This window comes from Rana temporaria, chromosome 5 (genome assembly GCF_905171775.1).
Source record: "Rana temporaria chromosome 5, aRanTem1.1, whole genome shotgun sequence".
Lineage (NCBI taxonomy): Eukaryota > Metazoa > Chordata > Amphibia > Anura > Ranidae > Rana > Rana temporaria.
Window position 1 is genome coordinate 316,817,940 of NC_053493.1, and position 12,298 is coordinate 316,830,237.

The 12,298-nt window shown below is 44.1% G+C and overlaps 1 long non-coding RNA gene across 1 annotated transcript; it reads left to right on the top strand.

Annotated features, from left to right (window-relative positions):
• The first annotated feature begins 10,169 nt into the window (after positions 1 to 10,169).
• On the top strand, positions 10,170 to 11,891 carry LOC120940982. Its single transcript, XR_005749500.1, has 3 exons — positions 10,170 to 10,443; positions 10,531 to 10,652; positions 11,729 to 11,891. It is a non-coding gene; the product is annotated as an uncharacterized LOC120940982 (long non-coding RNA).
• The last annotated feature ends 407 nt before the right edge of the window (positions 11,892 to 12,298 follow it).

A 12,298-nucleotide genomic window follows, 5' to 3' on the forward strand; every position in this document is an offset into this window, starting at 1 on the left:
CAAACCGTGCACCCGTCATTGCAGCGAGAAGAGGCGTTGTGTCAACATCGGAAGAAGGCAGAAGAAGAGCAGAAAAGAAGAAGACGTCACAGAAGAGCCGGGCTGGCCACCTGCTAGTAATTGAGCTAACACACGAAGATAGCGGCGGCCAGCCCTGAAGGAGAAGGCACCGGAGAGCAATCGGGGGAAGAACCGGAGAGCGGAGAAGATAGAAGACCCCCAGAGAGCGGAGAAGACCCCCTCAGAGAGCGGAAGAGAACCAGACGGCGGTGAAGAAGAAGCCCCCCTGCTAAAAGAGCTAAAGAAGACAGGGGGGCCCCCGGAGCAGACTAATAAATTATTTTAAAAACCCTGTGTCGTGTGTTTATTTACTTTTACACTTTGCCTCCAGGTGAATGGGTAGGGGTACGATGTACCTCATATTCATTCACTTAGGGTGGGGGGCCGGAATCTGGGGGCCCCCTTATTAAAGGGGGCTTCCAGATTCCGATAAGCCCCCCGCCCGCAGACCCCGACAACCAATGGCCAGGGTTGTCGGGAAGAGGCCCTGTCCTTATCAACATGGGGACAGGGTGCTCTGGGGTGGGGGGGGCCGCGGTGCGCCCCCCTGCCCCAGAGCACCCAACCCCCCCATGTTGAGGGCATGCGGCCTGGTATGGCTCAGGAGGGGGGGGGGGCGCTCGCTCGTCCCCACCCCCATTCCTGACCGGCCGGCAGCGTGCTTTGGATACAAGTCTGGTATGGATTGTGGGGGGACCCCCCACGTCGGTTTTTCGGCGTGGAGGGGTCTCCTTACAACCCATACCAGACCTAAGGGCCTGGTATGCTCCTGGGGGGGGAACCCATGCCGGCTTTTTATTTAAAATTTGGCGTGGAGTTCTCCCTGTCAGGATGCATACCAAACGCAGCAGCTAGAATTGGCGGGAATCCAAGTCGGATCCCCGTCGCTTCTATGACGCGCTCGCTGGAATGTGCTTTGTCTATTCCAGCGAGTGTGAGATGTCGGCACCCTGTCGCCGAGAATCAGCGCAATGCTGTCGTGCTGGAAACACATTCTCGGCAACAGGTACAGTAGGTCTTTATTATAGGATACACTTGCACAGCGTCAGAATGTAGAAGTTGTTTTATACTGAATGACTTTACACATCTAGAGGAAATATACAAGTAGATCTTTCTTTTACTTTTCTATGGTCCGACTTTACTGCTATGGCACTCTCCCTCATACTGAAGCTGCCAGACCATCAGGCCTACAGATAGCTTCTGCGATATGTCCTTAAACAGAGTCAAGAACTGACGATGAATAGACTTTAGCTGACTCAGAAATTCTTGACATGAGGTAAATTTAACAGCATGCTGCCAAAGTTTGTGCTTTCCTCTGTAGTTTATTAGCACATCATTTTATCACTTGTCAGCATTTGAACAAATGGTTCTAATCATCAGCAGGAAACTTACAAATATATATAACAGAACTGCAGGTTGCAATTTCTTTACTCTCTATATTAATAACAGTTTAGTGTTCATGAACTGTCCTCCCACTGAATTTGAACCGAATGACAAAAATCTCTTTCACAACTAAGGACCATTTAGTCTCTATTAAGTAACTCTTTGTAATTGTTTAACAAAGGTCAGCACTTTAGTACAATATGGGAAGCTCTGTACATTGTAATCGGCTCTGTGCTGGAGTTGTCTGGGGAATATCTATTGTGGTGAAGAAAGAAATGTCCTAAACTGTTTATGTTCAAGTGACCAGTGGCATATTCCCCATGTGTGTAATGTGTACTTGGCACATAGATGCCAAGGGGAATGGAGTCCACGGTGCTCTCACACACTGCACAACATGCAGGACCATTACAAGGGTGGGCAACTGCCCTGGCTGCAGAGTTATCGTGCCAGGGGGAAGCACCACATGCCTAGCTGCACCCTTGACCTCAACCTTACATACAGCAAAAAGGTAGAGGAAGCATGTCATTGATTTCAGTAAAGCATTGTACAGTCAGGTCTGGGCAGAGGGATATTTAAAGCAGTATTAAACCCAAAGAAAACTTCTATTATATTGTATCTTACCATTATCAGATGCGATGGCTGTTCTATTTTCCTCTTTAGGCTTTCTTTCTTCTATTTTTATCTAGTGATCCAGCCAGCAAGTCTGTTATTTTTCACAGCAAGAGCTCTCCAGTAAAATGTATCAGTTTACATGGATAAGACAAACCACTTAACACTGACAGGGGTGATTAATCCCTTCCTGCCTGCGCTATAGCTGAAAGATGGCTACAGTGCGTGTTTACTTTGCTGGGAGGCGCGCTCTGTGATTACTGAGTCCTTTGGACTCAGCTAATCACAGATCAGGTAAAGGACCATTCACTGTTGTCCTTTACCACATGATCCAATGACAGCTGATCATGTAAACACAGCCAGTTATCGTCTTTCTGAGAGGAGAAGGGAGCCAATAACCAACTTGTGTTAAAGGGACATCTACATTGATAATCAGGGCACTGATTAGCAGTGTCCTGCTAATCAGTGCAGTCCCAACAGTATCCACCAGTGCTGCCAATCAGTGCCCACCAGTGCTGCTAATCAGTGGCCACCAGTGCTGCTAATCAGTACTCATCAGTGCTGCCAAACAGTGTCCATCAGTGTTGCCAATCAGTGCCCATCAGTGCCTTCTCATCAGTGCCCCTATCAGTGCCCATCAGTGCCACCTATCAGTGCCTATCAGTGCAGCCTTATCAGTGCCGACTCATCAGTACACACCAGTGCCACCTCATCAGTGCCCATCAGAGCCATCTATCAGTGCTGCCTCATCAGTGCATCCTCATCAGCGCACATGAGTGAAGGAGAAAAATTACCTGTTTGCAAAAAAAAAAAAAAATTCAAATAATTGTATTGTTTTCGTTTGTTTAGAAAAAAAAACAGTGGTGATTAAATACCACTGAAATAAAGCTCTATTTGTGTGAAAAAAAATGATACAGTATTCATTTGGGTACAGTGTTGCATGACCGTGCAATTGTCATTCAAAGTGTGACAGCGCTGAAAGCTGAAAATTGGCTTGGGGATGAAGGGGGTAAAAGTGCCCAGTAAGCAAGTGGTAAAACACATTTTATGTACTCATGCAAAATATGTATCCCAAAAGGAAAGTTTTTTTGAACTGGAGTTTGGCTTTGTACTAAATTTGCTAATACATTTAACACTACCCTCCTCTCAGAACTAATAATGCTGCTGTCTGCTGCGCCTCCTATTCCCATTCCTCCAGAGTTGTGTCTCACTAATATAGATGGTCACCAGGGGAAAACAGAGGAAAAATAAATGAAGAAAAGAAAACTGATACAACCACCACATCTAATAATTGTAAGTTGCAAAACATACATTTTTTGGCTTTAGGTTTATTACCACGTTAATTTGATGCTGTCTCTAAGCAAGGGCCTCTTCCACACAAACATAGCCCAGTGGTTATGGGGGTTTGCGGGCAGGAGCTTTATGGAATCTGGAAGTCCCCTTTAACAATAAGATTCCACCCAGATACTGGTCCCCCCCCCCCCCCATGTAAATGATTATGGGGTATATTGTACTCCTACGTACAAAAACAGTAAAAAAAAAAAAAACTCACAGTTTTTGACAAGTTCTTTAATAAAAAAAACACCCAATAAAGTCCTGCCAATTACATCTTTCAATAATGTAGATCTACATCAATCATAATACTCGATCACCCACCGAAACCTGCTGCTGAGACACATTCAGCTTTCCGCACTTGCTTTCGTTTGAATTACAGTGCAAGCAGATGACAGCTAGTGCAAGGGGAGGTTTAGTGGCCTGGTATGGCTCAGGAGAGGGGGTGCAAACTTGTCATCCCCCTGTTTTATCCAGCTGGGCTGCATGCCTGGGTTAGGGGTCTGATATGGATTTTTAGGGTGATTTTCTTTGTTCTTTTTGTCTTAAAATCCAAAATCCATACCCTCCTAAAATCCATATCCATATGTTTGTTTTTTTGCATGGAGTACCCTTTTGGAATCTATCATACCTAAAAGGTTCTGGTATTCATGGGGGGGGGGGGCATTGTACCTGTGATCAGTGGATCATTGGTATCAAGCTCCTTTATACACTGCCTACAGCTCTCTGCCTGTACATCTGTATGGACAGACTGTTCCTAAGCTGTAGACAGTGTGAATGAAGTACTGGCACGCTGATCAGCACGCTTGCCATTCATTCAAACTACAAGTCTATCTGTTGTATTAGAGGGAAAGGGAAAAAGCCCACCCATTGTCGCAGTGGGGGATTGGGAGGTGAGTGGAGGGTGTTGCCTAGTAACATGTTACACCCTAAATACGTGAACATGTAACACTTTACCAAAGACAAACTTTGCCTTTAATCTTTTGGCAAATGACATTTCAATACCAGCTTGTTTATGGGGAAAAAAACAGCACACAGACCCCCCCAGAGGTCTCCCAAAATGCATAGCAGATCAGGGTCTGTGTGCTCTTTTTCTTTTTTTTTTTTAAGAAGTTGGCAATGAAATGCCATTTGCCAGCAATTTAAAACACTTTTTTTCCTATGTGAATGTCAGTGCTGCTGCAGCACTTTCTGTACATTATGGGTCCCCATCACAGCCAGAATTCGGAAACCATCCAGACATATTATTTAAAGGAATTAGGCATTTTAAATTGTTCACTTTATGTATTTAAAGAAAAAAAAACACTGCTCTTGACTGAATATTTTGTAATTGGTACAGGTTCCCCAGGGCAGTCTCCACCCACTGGATATTTTGACATTTTTAGTTTGGCAAATTCGGCTCCCAAAAATGTAAATGGGGTTTAGGTTCAACACCTAAGTAACAAAACAGAGGGGCATATGCTAATCAAAATTATTCAGGATACATTCTGACCACAAGAAGGGGGGAAGAAGAGAGGACACATGGTGACCACTGTGACAGACTCAACCTGGACAAGGTTTTTTGGAGGGGACTGCATGGTAGCCTCTTGACTACTGACTATGGGCCCTGGCTTTTGAGGTGGCTCTCTTCTTTGGAAGATGTGTGCCTGGGGGACCTTTGGAATGGTTTTGCTTCATATTAGTGTCCATGTCTCCCCAAAAACAGACTCAGATTTGGGACCTCTGTCACCAAACCAGCATTGAGTGCTTCAACCCCCCTCCTAGATTCAGAGATTCTAAGCAGAAGATAATTATTAGCTTTAAACAACATGATGCTGGTGTCGCCTGCTGGTATGTGTTATCTGTTTAATAAGATGTATTTCTCTCATTGTATAATTCCTTATGATGTGCCTCCCAGATGTGGATCTCCATTGTTAATTGTGTCACCTATAGTTTCTGTCTGTCAGCTAGTATTGTGTCAACTTCACCTTGTTCACCCGGCGGCTCCAGGATACCCACACATTGAACCATATATCTATGAATGTACCAATCTGCACTGTCAAGCCTTAGTGCCTTATTGGTACCCTTTATTTGATTAACTAGCACCATATACATTCCTTGATTATATTTTGGATTTCATCAATATTTACAACTTTGAAGCAATCTATTCTATTCAGAATGGGGGTCTTCCATGGGAGAACTCTCTCCTTGAGGATATAGTGAGGATGAGATGATTTTGCATCCTCCTCCATAATCTTAGACTGTTGTACCTACTTTGTCTTTTGATTATGCGCCCCAATATCTGCCTTCCTTGACCTGCATGGCTTATTGGTGCTTGCACGTTGGCTGTCGTACCCTGGTTTTCACTGACAAATAAAGTTGCTATCTGTTTTCTATGTATTTAGCTTCAGAAGAAGAGCTCTCCTTAGTGCAAAACTAGTCAATCACAGTTCAAGTTCTTACCTTACAGAACCAAATCACCCAGTGTTGACTTTGGTTGACCCCTTGGCACCTTTATTTAGAGGAGTGGTTCTCAACCTTAGTCCTTAAGTACCACCAACAGGCCATGTTTTGGAAATTTCTCTTAGATAAAATAGCGGTTCAAAATACCAAGCCATTGACTTTGATTTAAAGTACCTGTTGAAGATAAAGGAAAACCTGCAAATATGGACTATTAGGGGTACTTGAGGACTGAGTTTGAGAACCATTGATTTAGAGAATTCCTATCAGGTTTCTGTTTTTGTTAACATGTTTTAGGCAAACACCCAACCTAGGGACACTTAGCTATTTACCCATATTTTTACTTCGGGTTAGGACTACAGACCATGCGTTAACGGAACACCAGTTTTTAATCAATCGTTTATACAGTATCTCACAAAAGTGAGTACACCCCTCACATTTTCATGTGACAACACTTAAGAAATTACACTTTGCTACAATGTAATGTAGTGAGTGTACAGTGTCTATAACAGTGTAAGTTTGCTGTCCCCTCAAAATAACTCAACACACAGCCATTAAAGTCTACACTGCTGGCAACAAAAGTGAGTACACCCCTAAGTAAAAATTTCCAATTTGGGCCCAAAGTGTCAATATTTTTAGTGGCTACCATTATTTTCCAGCACTGCCTTAACCCTCTTTGAAATGGATTGAAGAAAGGATGAGTATGGTCTCTTTTATACTAAGAATATAAGAAGTGGGCATGTGCCTTCGTCCCAATTGATATATGAAATAAGTAGACCTGATTAATTGAGACACCACTGGCTGCTTGAAACCAAGGAGTTTGTCACCAACTAGGTCAAGGGAAGGGGAGAAAGGGGATTTTGGGGGGGACTATTCACGGCACTGGTTAAACACGATTAAGTAAAAAATAACAAGTATTTATTAAACATAAAACAGGTATCATAAAACAACATTTAAAAACAATCCCCACATTGCACAACAGTAAGTTAAACACAAACTATATCTGCATGTAAGGAGTTGATCGCCTCGACCGGTTTCGCGGTAGTGTACCGCTTCTTCAGGAGGGGGTTTGTCTACAAGATATGCATAAAACATATAAATATACAAGCAAGTTTATACAATGGTTGTAAATATTTTATAATATAATCTAAGTAGCATGCCTTATAATGGAGTGAAAAACTCACCCAGACTGGTCAATTGATCAAGCCGGAGACCCAGTTGAATACCTTCTTTGGCGCAAGGAGGGGGATATATTTGTTTAGAACGGGCTCTATTAAGGAATAAGGTTGATAATTTTATATGTAGCGAAGTGGTCAGTAGTTTTAATGGGGTGAGGGACACCGTGAAGTGTGTGGAAGTGATATATCGCAGTGACAAGGATTAATAGGGTAGGATAAGAAATTGGGAAAATGAGGGGAAAACAGAGGTAAGGGGTGAAGAGAAAAAAGAAGAAGGTGGGAAAGAAAAAATAAAGGGTTAAAGATGGGATGAAAAGAGGGAAGAATGAGGAATGACATTTCAATATAATAGGAATGAAGTGAGGGGGCGAGGGGTGTGGGGGGAGGGAAGGGGGAAGGGGTCAGTGATAGAACAGGAGGAAGGAAAAGGATGAAAGGAAGGGAGGGCGGGGGAAGAAGGGAAAGGAAGGAGAAAAAGGAAGGACAATGAAAGTGCGGGGAGGGGGGGGGGGAGGGGGGGGGGGGGAAAAGAAAGAAGGGGAGTGGGGGGGAAAAAGTGAGAAGAAAACCGAGCCTCGATCCACTCCAGACCACAGTTCATTTCATGAACCTCCACCTATATGTTGTCCTACCCCCCTCCCTCCCCTAAAATCCTTTCGTCCCCCCTCCAAAAGATTCCCGGACCTAATGACCTGCCCGTCAATTTGGTCCTTTTTACAGGCCACAATACGAGATTTGAAGCGACAGGAGTGGCAAAAAATTGCTCCTAACTTGACAGACAATCAAACCAAAGCCCTCAAAAAGTTACAAAAAAACCCAGAGATTGTTATCAAACAATCGGACAAGGGAGGGAATATTGTCTTGATGACACATTTGTCCTACCAGGACATGTGTCTGTCGATACTCAATAATCACCACTGGTACTGTCGGATCTCCCCTACTTTAATTTCTTCTTTTTCTTCTGAATTAAAAACAATATGTACGGAAGCTTACTATAAAGGTCTGATTGACAAAGATACTCTCGAATACCTTATTCCCAAGTTTCCCCGTCTTCCTACTTTCTATGCACTTCCTAAAACCCACAAAAATCTACAGAGACCCCCTGGGCGACCCATTGTCTCCGGCATTGGTTCGCTCACAGACCACGCTAGCAAATTTGTTGATGCGTTTCTGATGCCACATGTCATCAGTCTTCCGTCTTTTATTAGAGACACGTCGGATCTACTGAGGCACATCGAGGGGACCCAAGTCCCTCCTGGCGCCCTGCTCGTGGCTTTGGATGTGGAGGCACTCTACTCCAGCATCCCCCACGAGCAGGGTGTCAGGATGGCTGGCTCATTCCTCCATGAACAGGATAACACCTCCTGGCCTCTGATGGATTTTGTTTTACAGCTGCTACTGTTTATATTGACCAAAAACCACTTTACTTTTAATGACGAACTGTTTTTACAAACTCAGGGCGTGGCGATGGGCACCTCCTGTGCCCCAGCCTATGCTAACCTATATTTAGGTGCATGGGAGCGATTTCTTAATGCTAGTGACATGTACAGCAGGTTTATGGATAAGATTTTGTTATGGTATCGATTCATAGACGACCTGTTCATTATTTGGACAGGTTCAAGGGAATTGTTACTTGAATTTGTACAGACGCTTAATGTAAATGAGTTCAACTTAAAATTTACGGTCGTGTTTGATGAGAGTCAGGTCCCCTTCCTGGACCTGACTGTCATCAAACAGGCCAATGGCATACTCTATACGGACCTATATAGGAAACCTACAGCGGGTAATACCCTATTATACGCCTCCAGTGCCCATCCAAAACCGCTTATTCGAAGCATCCCCTTTGCCCAATACTTGAGGCTACGTAGAAATTGCACATTACCAATAGACTTCAAGAGACAGGCAGATGAACTACGTGATCGTCTCCTAACTCGTGGCTACACCCACACCAATTTAAAGAAGGCCTACAACAGGGCATGCCTCCGTTCTAGGCATTCCTTGCTGTATGATCCTCCCAAGAATAATAAAAAAGGTCTCAATGAATCAGTACGATTCATCACGACTTATTCGGCCCACCACAATGAACTGCGCAATATATTACAAACCCATTGGCACATTATTGCCGAGGATGATACCCTTAAGAAATATATTAAACAAAAACCCGAGATGGTGTTTCGCCGAGCCAGCTCATTGAGGGATCGACTAACTCAAAGCCACTATACCACACAACACGTGTCCGACACATCACCCCGGGGCACCTACAAATGTGGCAACTGCCCAAGATGCCCATGGGTGATGGAGGGACAATATTTTCTGTTGCCGAATGGCCGGGAATTTTACCCCCCCTTTTCTGCCAATTGTGGCACTAAGGGTATTATTTACCTCATGAGCTGCGTTTGTGGAGCCTTCTATGTGGGGAAGACGTTCAGGGAATTCCGACAACGGATGGGGGATCACCTATATGATTCCGATGTGGGCAAGTTAACCACAGTAGGACGTCACGTGGGACTTTACCATCGATACGACCTTTCTGTCATTCGTTTTTTTGTTTTGGAAGTTATCCCTCAAAATAAACGGGGAGGTGATTGGAACAGGGCCATTCTACAGAAGGAGTGCCTATGGATCGAAGATTTAAATGCCATGAGGTTCCCAGGATTGAATGAAGTCAATTCCTATAAACCATTTCTACGGGAACATTAATACATATAAATTCTGGAGGAATGACCTGTTCCAATCTTCTCCTCCCTGATTCTCCTTTTTCCTTTCCTCTTTCCCCACCCCCCCCCTACCTTTCCTGTGTCATCAAATTTCTCTTTCCCATTCACTAATTATATCCCCCATACCCCTAGACTACAACCATGATCTGATGTATGGGCTATTTGGCCTCGGAGCCATGATATAGATATGATATTGTGATGTAATTTTAACTCTTTATATAAACTTTTTTGTTCTGTTTAAATTTCAGAATATTGTGCTCTGATGCAGACTGCTAGGCAATATGATGGATTAATCCCCCATCAAATTTATGCATTGAGTAATCTCTATGCTCATCGCTATAATTGCCATGTAAAATGTCATATACTACGTTTATTTTTCCATATTTAGCTTGCCTTTGGAGCTTAACCTCCCCGATTGGTTGATTTAGCCTGATGCCCAGCCTTCCTTCTCTATTGGCGCACGGAGTGTTGTCCCCAGCAGGGAGCACCAATCACGGCTCCTTGCTTGCAGCCTATGACCTGGCGTCATGCCATTGGGTCTCTGGCCGCACACCCACGCACTCACGTGCAGGGGTTGGTGGGACGCTGGACGGCGATAGCGTCGCCTATGGATGACGTCACACATCGCCGCCCAGGGATCCTTACAAAAGCGGCTGAGAAAGCCGCTTCTGTGAGATAGCACGGACGCTCTCCCTGGGGACACACGTGGGAAATCATCAGCCACGGTAAGTCAGATCATCATCTATCTATTTGGCTCCAGTCCTGATTGCTTTCTATGTCTAACTGGTCCATGTATTTTCTAACCTTCTCAGCTGGAATCAGTGCATTGCACTGCCTATACCCTGGCAGTTGAGCTAACCTTATAATTGACTTACCAAGGCTGTCCTCCTGTGCCCCAGTAAAATTGGATATACTTATTTTATGTATAGCTATGGTAAGGACCCACTTGGGTCTACCTATACAAATATTACTAGACTATTTGGTGATCGGTTTTTCCAAACTTTTGACTTCTTGGAGATTCTTTGTACTCCCTTAATATTTTAATTTCACTTTCACCTTCACATTCTTCACACTTTTCAGCAGTATATTTTCTCGCTCTTTTTGGGCATCCTGCATGTTTGCACAATTATTTATCACTTCAATCTTTCTAATTATTTTCATTCAATAAATTTCATTCAGTCTTTCACGGTGTCACCACGCACAATTACCCTTTTCTTCCCCTTCTCCCCTCTCCTTTCCCCTCAAATAACCCCCCCTCCCCCCCCCCCTCCTTTCCCCTCCCCCATTCATTTCCTTATTTTTCCTTATGCCCCCCCTTTCCCCCCCCCCCCCCTCTCCCCTTCTTGTAGTCTTTCTCATGTCTCCCCCTTTTTCCCCCCCTTCCTTTAATGGCCCGTTTCTTCCCCTCCCCCCTCCCTGGACCATCCCCTCCCCCCCCTCCCGCCCTACCCTACCTATTCACTTTTCCCCTCCTTTTCCTTCCTCAAATTGTCCTTTCTTCCCTTCCCCTTTTCTGTCCTCTCTTCCCATATTTCCACTTGTACTTTTTCTTCTCACTTTTTCCCCCCCACTCCCCTTCTTTCTTTCCCCCCCCCCCCCCCTCCCCGCACTTTCATTGTCCTTCCTTTTTCTCCTTCCTTTCCCTTCTTCCCCCGCCCTCCCTTCCTTTCATCCTTTTCCTTCCTCCTGTTCTATCACTGACCCCTTCCCCCTTCCCTCCCCCCACACCCCTCGCCCCCTCACTTCATTCCTATTATATTGAAATGTCATTCCTCATTCTTCCCTCTTTTCATCCCATCTTTAACCCTTTATTTTTTCTTTCCCACCTTCTTCTTTTTTCTCTTCACCCCTTACCTCTGTTTTCCCCTCATTTTCCCAATTTCTTATCCTACCCTATTAATCCTTGTCACTGCGATATATCACTTCCACACACTTCACGGTGTCCCTCACCCCATTAAAACTACTGACCACTTCGCTACATATAAAATTATCAACCTTATTCCTTAATAGAGCCCGTTCTAAACAAATATATCCCCCTCCTTGCGCCAAAGAAGGTATTCAACTGGGTCTCCGGCTTGATCAATTGACCAGTCTGGGTGAGTTTTTCACTCCATTATAAGGCATGCTACTTAGATTATATTATAAAATATTTACAACCATTGTATAAACTTGCTTGTATATTTATATGTTTTATGCATATCTTGTAGACAAACCCCCTCCTGAAGAAGCGGTACACTACCGCGAAACCGGTCGAGGCGATCAACTCCTTACATGCAGATATAGTTTGTGTTTAACTTACTGTTGTGCAATGTGGGGATTGTTTTTAAATGTTGTTTTATGATACCTGTTTTATGTTTAATAAATACTTGTTATTTTTTACTTAATCGTGTTTAACCAGTGCCGTGAATAGTCCCCCCCAAAATCCCCTTTCTCCCCTTCCCTTGACCTAGTTGGTGACAAACTCCTTGGTTTCAAGCAGCCAGTGGTGTCTCAATTAATCAGGTCTACTTATTTCATATATCAATTGGGACGAAGGCACATGCCCACTTCTTATATTCTTAGTATAAAAGAGACCATACT